This window comes from Odontomachus brunneus, unplaced genomic scaffold (assembly GCF_010583005.1).
Source record: "Odontomachus brunneus isolate Ranch 3 - 2012 unplaced genomic scaffold, Obru_v1 Obru_scaffold_124, whole genome shotgun sequence".
Taxonomy (NCBI): Eukaryota; Metazoa; Arthropoda; class Insecta; order Hymenoptera; family Formicidae; genus Odontomachus; species Odontomachus brunneus.
The window spans coordinates 551,199-563,591 of record NW_022639574.1 but is presented as its reverse complement, the minus strand read 5'-3'; the positions used below and the strand labels follow the sequence as shown (position 1 = coordinate 563,591).

Here is a 12,393-nt window from a genome sequence, read left to right as displayed (position 1 = left end):
CCCCCTCTTCCTCGCGAATTTTGCGTTATCGACGAATATCAACGAATAATCACGATAACGACAAACGTTGCGCAATGGCGTCCACGTTGCATTACGCAACTTCCACACAGCCGAAGAAACTTAGCGGGACCGGCGATCTATAAATAGCGTAAAACTCACGGGGGCAGGGGGGAGGGAGAATCCGCGCCTGCTTTCCGACCGACGGGACTGTATAATGAAATATCTATTTATCGGTTGACATCCGGAAGATGATTTATCTACGCCTGCAGGGTGACGAGCGGAGGATAGCGAGACGCCACGGTTACGTGGAGCGTGTCGGAACGTAAAGCAACAAAAATCTCAAAAGCCTTCGAGCCCATTGGAGTAGACGTAAAGCAATTTCACAGCGGGGATCAGAAAGCAGCTTGAGCAATAAAGCTTTGCTCGTGGAAAAGCGCGATATTATTTAATGCTCAGTCAATCGAACGGCGGCGGCGACGGCGGCGGTGGTAGTGGTGGTGATGGTGATGATGGTGGTGGAGGTGATTGTGACGGTCGGCACAGGCGAGAGAGAAATCTTCCGGCATGGATATATGTCGGGTTATTAAAAAATTCAAATCGGCCGCCGCGTAATTTTTGCGAATCACTTCCCGATCGTCGCTGTTTGCGATCGCTAATGAAAGCTCGACATATAATTGAGTGTGTATCGCGTGCGCGTATCGGATGGGCGGCCGCCAGGGGGAGGGGAAGGGTGGAGGCAGAGGGCGATATTTACGCGAATCGTTCATTGATGCACTTCAACCGGTCGCGCCGTTGGAAGCATCCATAAATAAATTGCAAATTTCGTTATTTAGTTTACGCGAGAAACACCGATGCGCCGCGTTATGAAAACATCCGCGCAGATTACACGGTGAATCAGACGACGGCGGCGGCGACAGCGGCGGCGGTGGCGATGGAGGTGGCAGCAGCGAAGAGGGGGAAGAGGGAAGGGAACTACCCCGATGATATCGGAAAAACTTTATCTCGCGTAATCGTCGCGAGTGAATTAAGTGTTTATTAATAATAATTCGTGCGCGCGCGCGAGCGAATGTGCGTAATCGGACATAGTGATCGAATAACAACGCGCCTCCATGTTCGTAACGGAAACCGGAAACGTATTTCGCAAGGATCAAAATTAAAATTGCCTTTGCCTCTTCCACCCCCGTTCCTTCTCCCTCCCCCAGCCACCTATGATTGATTCTAATTGAATGGAAAATTTACGAGGCGCGCGCCTCGCGATATTCATCGCAATACAAATGAGAAAGAGAGAGAGAGAGAGAAAAAGAAAGAGGTGCATAACGAATTTCACGAATTTTAGTTTGAATACTTAATGCACGCGTTCCCTGTTCTTCTTTCGGACGCAGCCGAACGCAGTCTGTTTCTCCTCTACGCCGCCGTCACCTCCACCAAACCGAACTTCCTTCGGTTTTATCACGGCTCTATCCGATAAACATTGCGAGCTCTCTCTCTCTCCTCTGTCTCTCTCTCTCTCTCTGCCCCCTCTCTCCCCCTCTCTCTCTCTCTCTCTGCCTCCCTTCCTGCGCCATCCTCCTTTCCCTCACTGCCAGAAATTACGTAGAGGCTTACCTGGCTCACCGCAACACCTGCGGCTTTCCCACTCCCCCGTTCCCCGGGATATCGATTTTCTTTAATCTCCACCACCAAAAAGATCCTCATCGCGGATATTCCGACGTGAGAAACAGCAACTGACGACAATCGACGCGTCTATTATTATTTTTAACTTACGGATTGTGGGTGCGCTCGCCGACAGAAGAAAGCGATCCTGTCCCGTCGGCCCCGATCGCGCGATCTGCAAAAGTCCCTCGTGATGGTGACGGTGACGTAAATCGCGCGCACTCGTTAGCCGCGTATCATTTAAACCTGGCTGTTTCGGTTTCATTTCTCCGCGAGTTAACCGAAATATTTTCGTCGTCGAATCGACTCGCGTGTCTCTTTACCCATACTGATATCATATATCGACATATTTTTGAAAACAAATCACGATTTAAAATTAAATGCAACGGCATTTGTGCGAGCAACATTTCGTGCTTTTTTCATCTTCGTCAATTTATCGTATTCATCACGTCCACCGTATAAACGTGAGAGAGTTGCGCTCGTGTACTCGCGAAATATTTTATCGCATATTATAATCAACGTTACGTCGTTATTAGGGAGTATCCACAAGTAATTAAACTCTTAAAAATGCAACGCACATTTAAAAGTCTAGGTTTCATCTTCTTATTAATGATATAACGAATAGTTCAATGCAACGCACATTTAAAAGTCTAGGTTTCATCTTCTTATTAATGATATAACGAATAGTTCACGCAAATAGCGCAAAATCAAATAACAATAATATCCGAATAATACAAGATACTGTTTAGTCCTGACCAGACAAACTTGCATAAACGCGTAATACATTTGCAGAAGGAAATGGACCAATCGTGCATCTAATTGAAGGACATCCTTCTACTGCACGGTTCATGATTGCTTGATTTCCCTGTGCATGTGCATTATGTAATTTGTTTGAATAGGTCTTATATATAACACGGTTTAAGTAAAGATAAGCATAAGAGTTTGTAAATCGTTAGTTAAGAAGTGACATCTCTTGCGTAACTGAAAAAAATATCATTTCTGGATTTCAAATAAACTGAAAATATTTTTTCTCTCGACTTGTAAGAGGTTCTATTTGAAAATAGAATTATTTGCCCAAAACTCGATGAAAGAGACATCTTGTATCTTTGAAACCTCCAGAGCAAAAAGAATTTTCAATACAGTTCTTTTCTTTCAAATAAAGATTTTGTCTCAGTGAAATGATTGTAAGACTTCTTAATTAAAATTAAAGTTATATGAGGGAAAGCGGGCAAAAGTTTTTAGATCTAGCTTGCATATTCACAATAATTTCTACAAACAAGCGTTTAGTTAATCTTGTGGTCGAAATGTTTGGACAGTTAAAGTTAACTAATTGATACCTGCTTGTAGGATTTATTGTAAATATATGCAAACTATATCTATAATTTGGCTCTTTGTCCGTTTTTATGTAAGAATTTTCTATCGTTCCGCTATAAATAATCGCGTCCATCTAGTGACGGCTTTTGTTAGCCTATCTTTTTACTGTATGGAGAAAAAATTTGTAGTTAAATTAATCTGACAATGAATGCGTCCGAACAAACAGAATATTTGATTCTTATAAACCAAATTTGGTTCTAAGAAATAGATATTCCGTTTCCTTCAATCAAAATGCGTTTGATTAGTTCACTGTCACAAGTTAATTCCACTAAAAACTTGATGAAGACAAAAATTTGATTGAATTAAACTAACAATGCACGAACAAAACGTATTTTGGTCAAAAGAAAATAAATATCTGATTCTTTTAAACTTAAAATTTAATTCTACGAAACAGAAATTCTCCTTCCTTCAAAATAGATTTGATTCGTTCATTATCAAGTTAATTCAACTAAAAGCTTAACGAAGAGAAAGATTTAGTCTGATTCTTATAAATCCCAAATTCGATTTTAACAATAAGAAATTCTGTTTCCTTCAGCCGCATTTGATTTGTTCTTTATCAGGTTAATCCGATTCAACAAAATTATTTTCTCCGCGTAATTTGTTGTTTATCCTGACAATTTTTAATTTCATACAAGGTATCCCTTCATAGCTATCGAAATGTTCGATGACTCATACCCCTGATATCTCGCTGCAATTAAAGTCGCGGCTGGTAGCGTTTGTCGCGAGCTGAAAGACTAATCCGCGGATACGTGGGGTGGTCTCCTTAATGAAGAAGCGGGAAAGAAGGAGGATGCCACAGCTATTCAAGAAGCACTCAAGAAAGTTGGGTTTACAATCAGGTACGTCGAGAGAGGAAAGGTAAACCTGCCTGCGCGCGTCCTACGTGTTGAAACTATCCGGCGCGGCTAATGGCTCCGAGCGGTCGAATGACACGCGACAAAATAAAATACTCGCTCCCACGGCGAGTTCCCGGCAAGAAAAGACAAGCGTGCAGGCGCGAAGGCGTTCTGCGAGCTCGATTGTTGGTGTCGCGACATCTGCGTCGTATTCCAAAATGTCCTTTTTGAGAAAAATTTTACTCAATATCCTATAGTTTACGTTACATATGCTTAAGTAAAATCTTCCTCAAAAAGAACGTTTTGGAATGCAACATCTAGATGACCAGGTTTTCCGATTCGCGGGAAAAATTCATGGACTGTGATGCGGCTGAAAGAAAGCTTCCGCGATCAGATATCCTAGTGGAGAAGGGAATCGCGAACACAAGCGAATGATAACCGTCACCCATTCCATTTTGTCGCGACGCCTCTCGGATCAACGCGATCCTTAAAACTTGCTCCGTCGTCGTCGAGGAATACGAAATACGAATATCATTTGACGCGCGAGAGACCGCCGCAACTTTTTATTCCACACTACGTCGGCGCTCGATCATTAACAAGTAACGAAGAAGTTTCTATCGGATCTTGGACGTGCCAAAAGGGGACTGGGAGTCTCAGGGAACCGCGAAACAACATCAAACCGGGAGTCGACCTTGCCGAGTCGTCGTCGTCGTCGTTGTCAACGACATCTCGGTCGTCTTAGCCATCGCTGTCGATGCGAAATTACCCGTGCAAACGCAATTGTAAACGCTCGCGTAAATATGATTTAGAGAGGCACGAGGCGGAACTTCAAAAAAGGACGACGAGAAACGACGACCGATCGTCGAATCTGCCCAGATAGACCCACGATTATCATGACGTGAGACAATCGCGCGATAATGGAATATCCAAAATAATGTAATTTTATTCTCAGCTGAATCCTCTTATACAGAGTGTTTCAGACTTTCCTCTCTAAGTAATTGTTATAGGAACGTAGAACGAATTTAGATGAACACAAAAGTCTCATACGATTTTGCGTAATAAATCTTGAGATATTAATTAAAAAAGATTAGTGAATGTTTACGCGCGATATGGTAGATGAACTGTAGCGGCGCTGTCTGTTGTTGTATATTTATATATTAAATCAAACTGAACAAAAAAGTCCTCTATCATTTTGCAAATGACTACATAGATTTTGAGATATTAATTAGAGAAGATTTGTGCATTATCGCAGACAATTTTCTTTCATTAATAACTAAAAATCTATGTAGTTACTTGCAAAATTCATTAATGACTAAAAATCTACATAGTTACAAAATGATAAAAGGCTTTTTTGCTCAATTTGTCCTAATATATAGGCACACAATAGCACACATCGCTACACAGCTTATATCGTACGTATCACTCAGTAATCTTGTTTAATTATTCTTGAGATTTATTGTAAATATCACAAAATGATACAGGACTTTTATGTTCATCTCAATCCGTTCTACATTCCCACAAAAATTTCGGAGGAGAGCCTGAAACACCTTGTATATAGCCTCAAAAAAATTCTTCTAAAACTGAAAGGAAAATATTCTAACACCCGAAAAAGAAATTCTAGTTGCAAGGTTCTATTTCCTGTAATCGTATATTTTAAGGGAAATTTTTGCCGAAAGAATATTCGTCTTCAAACAAATCAAAATTCCAGTTGAGATTACCAGCATTCTATTCACATTAGCAAGATTCCGGTTAACCAAACAAGATTCCTGATTAACCAGAATCTTGCTAAGTTAAATAGAATTCTGGTAACTTCAGCTGCAATTCTGGTTCATTCATATTTCACCAGACATTTGATTAATCCAAGCAAATCTTTTTTGATGCACTAGATATTAAGTTTTTTTCCTTTTGAGTTAAGAGGAATATGTGTGCTTGCAAGAGAATACACTTTTACTAGGAGAAATTTCTATTAAGAACAAGATTTTGTAGATAAAAGAAATTTTATAGATAAAAGAAATTTTTCTAACTTTTAGAACATAGTGTTTAGAATCATCTCAAGACGATGTATAAGAGGATTTTGTTAAGGATAAGACTACATCTTCTTTCTTGGTAAAATATTCATTTTCTTATACTATATTTATAAAGCAAATATATTGTACCGAATTAATTATTAAATTTGCACCATATAATAATGTAAGTTTTTTGCTATACACCGTTAGAAAGAACTCTGATTGCAAAGTGCTATTTCCTGTAACCCCATATTCTAAGAGAAATTTTTTATTTCCCTTAGAAGAGTATTCCTCTTATAATGTGAGATGGACTATTAAATCGAAAATTTATTAGATATTGTCTTTTTCTTTTTGTAAATAAAAAAAAATATGTTTAGTTGAAGTTGAATATCCTCTTATTAAAAGAAACTTTTGTTAAGAACAGGTTGAACTTGTATTATCGATAAAAACGAAATTCCTCCAACTTTAGAAGAATATTGTGCTTAGAATATATTTTTTCTGATTTCAGAAGAATTTCCTTTAGGTTGTATATAAGAGGATTCCGCTAAAGAGATAAAATTATATTTTTTGAGTGTGAATATGAGTATCATATAAATCATTCATAAAGGAAGTAACTTTTACGAAACGACTAGTAAATTTGTTGCCAAATTTACGTCTGTAAATTATCTGTTTGTATAAATGGCCTCGCAGGATAAACGACAATGAACCGGTAAGAGCGACAAAGCGAAGCGCAGTAAGACAAGGCCAGAAGTTTCCGCATTTTGAAAATATCCCGGATATTTTTGACGCGTTAGATTTGCCCACTTATCTTGCCTGTTTCGAGTTGATACGTTGGGATTACAGTCTGAAATCCCGTCGACGGGATCGATTAACTTAGCGCGATGTGCCGCTCGCAGTCGTATCTCACGGCGATGATTATTGGAGAGTCTAGACACGCGCCTAATCCTACGAGAGAGGACTCGCTTTTCAGGAACTTTTAAAAGTGCTCCCAAGTTCTAATTGAAACTTTCGATCGCAAACATCGCCCTATCTTCGGGACGATCATAAAGTTGCCTTAAGCCGCCGGGCTCTTTCTAATACCGAAAAAAAGATTCGCGAGCTTAATCGTCGAGCAACACCGATTTATGGGCGCGCCGCGATTAAAAAAGTTACGCGCGATGCTAATAAACGATGTTGAGGGCACCTGTCGAAGGTATTACATTAAATAATTCCGATAGCGTCGATTGGTATGCAGTATCGAATATGAACACATGTTGGATTTGACAGACCACGAGGCTCGCGATGATATGAAATCGCCCGTTATGGAAAACATTTTCATTCTGTAATCTCGATGTCACGTCAGCTCTCGTGATTCGCTGCGCGCGGAGCCATGCGAGTCGATGAAAAATAATGAAATAAACACGCAGTCCGATTTCGTGAACTGGTCTTGTTACGCCAAAAAAAGGAAACTTACGCTATGCACCAAGCCGCGATTAACTCTGACAATAACATATCAATATACACTTATACTAATACAAAATCAATATTTACTTTGATTGATATATAGTAATGTAAAACATGTTTTAAATAAGAAAATATGCATTTTCTTAAAACCTTAAAGAAACTCTTTAGTTTTTCATGAAAACATATTAATCCTTTATAGGGCACTGGTACATAAGTCGTACCAGCAGCACAGAATTGGCCGAGAGAATCGGGAGTGGTTTTGCTTCCCTGAATGGTCACTGCTACAACAGTTATACCGGTTGATATCTCTTATCAAAAATTTTTTTCAGTCTCAATAATGATATTAAAATATCTCTAAGAACTATTTTAATGAAGTTCAAAAGAAAAAACTCATTTGTCATATCCAAGGAATCTTGCCCTATAAAGGGTTAATTACTATTAAGTACTTATTTAATTAATTTATTTATTTACTACTTATTTAATATATTTTAAATTAATAATTATATATTTTATATAAATTTTATTTTAAATAAAAAATTTAGATTTACGTAAATATACTGTTAGTACCAGTGAAAAATAAATATTTACTAATTTTTAGGTATTTTTTCTTTCGATGTACACAATGTAAATTCAATTTTAATATATTCTTCCAAGAATTCTTCCTTAATTAAAATTATGCATAAAAATAACGTTAAAAGTAAAACCAAAATGCCCAAATAGTGATTATGGCGCGAGACAATTGATGATAGAAATTCTACAGTTGCTTAAATCACATTTACGAAGCAAATATACTGTATGAAATTAATCACAAAATTTGCATCATACAATAATGTAATTCTATCGTTAAAATAAACTTGACGAAGGTAAGACTAATACGTGCGCGAGGAAAAACAGAGGGCAGGTTTCGAAAATGCGAAAATGCTACGAGACAAACACGCGTCATAAACTTACCCTGCGCAGCACACATGTCAAAAACATTTAGTTCTCGTTCTCACTACGACTCGTATCCTCGTGCGTTACTGTCGTGGTTAATCATCGCGCGGACACAATGACGCGTCGCCGTCGGCTCTCACCGCATAATAGAGAGCCTCGGAATTTAGTCCGCCAAAAGCTCATCGAATTTCTCCGCACGAAAGGATCGGGAACGTTATAATTTCGACGAGTGGAAGCTCTCCGCGCCGCGCGCGCGCGAGGGAGAGGTATATTTACATTGTTTCTATCGCCGTGAATAGCATAAGCGTTACTTTCCTGGTCAAAACGGTCGGAGGAGTTCTCCCGAGTCGGTCGGGCGCGAAAGATACTTAACACATTCTGTGCGGCCACCGGTGGTCCGCGCTCAACTTTCCATTCAAGCTTGATATTTGAACTGCAAGCGTAGAAATATTATGAAATATTACGCAATATTTCATGATATCAGTGGCCTGCGCGACATAGCGATCGATTACCGTCCGCTGTTACCAAATACTGTCATTTAACTGAATTCTAAGTATTATTTGTTTTGTGCCTCATATATTAAAAAGTGCTTTTTATTGAATCGCTCACATTTTCTCATCGTCGTATTGATAAAACTCACGTACAATTATTTCTGAGAAGTGACACAAGCGACTTATGTCTCACTTGTAACATAAAATAAAAATAGTTAAAATATCGACTGTGGAATTTTAATGCTACTTTTATTTTCTTTTTGCAGTATAACGCATTGTAGTTAAATAAGGTTATTTACTGTTATATAATGTGGATGTGTGTGTATCTCTAACAGTAAATCATTCAAAGGAAGATTCTTCTTCATTTGTTTTTTTTGTACAGAGAATTATTCGTATTTGCATTTTGTACTTTGTCTTTTAATAATAATAATAAGTATTACAACCTTATATACGCTACATCGTTACAATGTTATTATCTTTCCAGAATAAGAGATTTAAATTTCGCACTGTCGTATTAATATAAAAACCTTCACGTATAATTATTTCTAAAACGAGAGAAGCGACTTGGAAATTATATTATACTCTTCAAAGCGTCAATTTTTGAGCTTTAACGCAACTTTCTTCAACTTCAACAGACTTTAACGCAATGGCTTTCTCTGGCCTCTCTCTACTTGACTTGATTATATATCTCAGAGCTTCTCAAAATAAATCTCAATCTTCTGCACATCACTAAGCAAATTGGCCGTAGTTGTGCAAGAATGATTCAACGCACATAAAGTACGTATCGAGATAAATGAAAACGAAAATTTAATACATGATTTCAAAAGTATACAGTTAACACTGAGGTTCTTCGCAATCGTTCAAGAAGTCAAGCATAACCAAATCTCTTTCCCTTAAGGATATTCATTGATAAATTTAACTCTTAAAAAAATGGGTAAAAAAGACACAAGTAAAGAATGGCGCAAAGAAATGACTAGAAAATAAAAGCTCCCTTTTAAATTAATTTTAGGTACCCATAAAGCTTAGATTTTTCTTGTTCTGTGTAGAAAAAAGACGTATGAATTATCGTATGAATTATTGGTAAAACAATAATTAAAAAATCATGATTTATAGACTGGGTTATTTCTGCTATAACTACGACCATTCATTCTACATAATAAACGCAGCGCCGCGGAGGACTGGCGGTCAACACGCGGGCCGAATGGAAAGTCGCTGGAAGTAGCGCGCGAGCACAGAGAGACAGTCAAGTAGAAACTTACCTCGCTGGTCAGCCCCTGACGAGTCCGCCGTGCGCGGCCTGACGTCGGCGATCCGCGAGCAAGCCGGAGGAGCGAGGCGCGCGAGTCCGGGCGACGTGCGTGTGTGTTTCCGCGGCGCGCGGTTTAAAGCGCGATGACCCCACTTTTCGCTGACGCCGATCGTCAGGAGGCCGAGCTGTCACGTGCAATCTATCTGCGCACCGACAACCAGTGTGCGCCCACGTGACGTGTTATGCGCCCGCATGACACACGGACAGGTGCCATCGTCAACGCCGGGTCATTTGAAGACAAACGACGGCAACGGCGACGATATATCGTTGTGGGAGAACGTAACGAATGTTGCGACAGTACGCGCGCGCGTGGAAACTCGGCCGCGCTGCCGGCACGGGAATTTAATTAATGCCCGCGCTTTTTACGGCCCCCGCGGACTACTGATCGAATAATGGAGACGTATCGGCCAACGTGGCGCGGGTCTCACACGGTCTCACTCGCCGGAAATCCGCGCGATGCTCGCGCGACGCGTCCATCTCGGCGTGAGATAATGTCGCGAATGTTCCCGGATGATCCCGCCGCGTGACGAATGATTCCACCGCGCTGTGCGCGAGGTAAAATTTCGCGCGCTCAAGTCGACGCGAAAAAGCAAGTGGACGCGAGACGCGGACTTGTGATATTTAACTCCTTTTCTCTCAACCGAGCGAGACACAAATGCGACGAGCCGATAAACGTGATAACAACTTACTGCAAGGGGGAAGGGGACGCCGACTCTTTTCGCCTGATCCTGGGCGGATGATTCCACGCAGGTGTCGCCTGACGGAAACTCGACTATAGAAAACTTTTGCTCCCGCCGTCTTTTGCCCTTAAAATCCCCAGCTAAATCAAACGAGACTCGACTATATATATATATATATATATATATGTCTATCCGGCGATTGCGTTGCTGCAAGGTGACCCGATCTCGTTTCCTATTACCTTCGCCGGATGATTCTACGCGGATGTCACTTAGCGGAAACTTGATCACCCAAGGCGCGAAAATCCCTCGTTCCTTCCTACCTATCTCCCTCCCTAAGGATTCTCAAACGGTTCCCGAGGGATTCTCAGATATTCCCGGATTTAACAACCATATTGCGATCGAGTGATGAATTCAAGTCCCTTTTTGCTCCGCGACTACGATCAGCTCTCGACCTTGCGGAACTTTCACGCGGAGGAAACACGAGTCCCGTGAAAAGAAATCAGAATGCTATTTTCCCCAACGCTAATTTCGCGCTTTGCTATCACTGGCAACGGCACAGTCACGTGATGGACGACGATTACAATTCGGCTTGATTCGAACGTGATTCAACGGAAACACGCGCTTGACCAAAAGAATTCTGCCTGTCAACCTAATTATATATCTTCGTGCTTTGAACGTACACCGGAGGATAACGCAAGGAACAACATTCGTCTCAGCAGCGCAAAGTAACGGACCGGCTCAAAGAGAAAGCGAGAAAGCTGACCCGCTAACGAGATCCGCGAAGAGGAGACTCAGTTTCTTTTATATACCCGCGGGAAAATCCTTCGCGGACAAAACGAGAGGCGAGAGATGATCAGACCTGAAGTCGCGTTGCCAGTCAGGTGATTGTCTCGTCTTCTTCATCCCCGAGAGCGGAATCGCGGTAGTCGCCACGCGGGATAACGCGCTCCGATTTATCCGTCCGACCGACTGACCGACCGATAGACCGACCGACGACCCGACACCCTCGACGACATCTATCCCCGCTTGGCGCCCGCGACCGCCTGGACTTACAGAGTGACCTAAAATCCGCGTAGAGGACGCGTGCAAGTTCGTGCTACCTTCCGGGGTTGCTCGGGACTAGGGGTTGTCGACTGTGCGGATGCGGACGCTAGACTGACGCGGTGGTGGGATCACTCGTAGGATCGTGTGGGACGGTCGCCGACGATCGGGAGTGGCTGCGGCTCACTCCGACCAGGCGCACGCGCACCCCCTGGCCCTCCGCTAACCGATCCCTCCAACTCCCTTCGACCGTCCTGTCGTTCAGTCGTCGCCCTCTCTCTTTCTCTCTCTTTCTCTCGCCGCCACCCCTTGCCTCCCGAGCCACCAACGCTATCCCAGAGCGCCCTCTCGCGTGGGGTGGATAGGTGATACGGTGACGAGACACCTATATGTTCGGTATATCGGCTCGACCGCCGCAAGAGGGGGGAAAGAGCGATAGGGGGGAGGGTACCCCTTCCTACCGCGGCGTTCTATCGTAACGCTGTGCGGAAGGGGATGAAAAGATGTTGCCACTGTGCCCTCGATGGACTTGATTAGAATTTCCGAAAAACACCCCATTGTGCCTCCCTATCCATCTCTCTCTCTCTCTCTCTCTCTCTCTCTCTCTCTCTCTCTCTCTGTCTGTCT

At 41.8% G+C, this 12,393-nt stretch overlaps 1 long non-coding RNA gene across 1 annotated transcript in view; it reads right to left on the bottom strand.

Annotated features, from left to right (window-relative positions):
- Window positions 1–11,859, bottom strand: part of LOC116849697 — a 147,882-nt gene extending 136,023 nt beyond the window's left edge. Inside the window, exon 1 of the long non-coding RNA XR_004379191.1 lies at window positions 9,996–11,859. This is a non-coding gene — a long non-coding RNA (uncharacterized LOC116849697). The remainder of the gene's footprint in view (window positions 1–9,995) is intronic.
- Window positions 11,860–12,393: the final 534 nt, after the last annotated feature.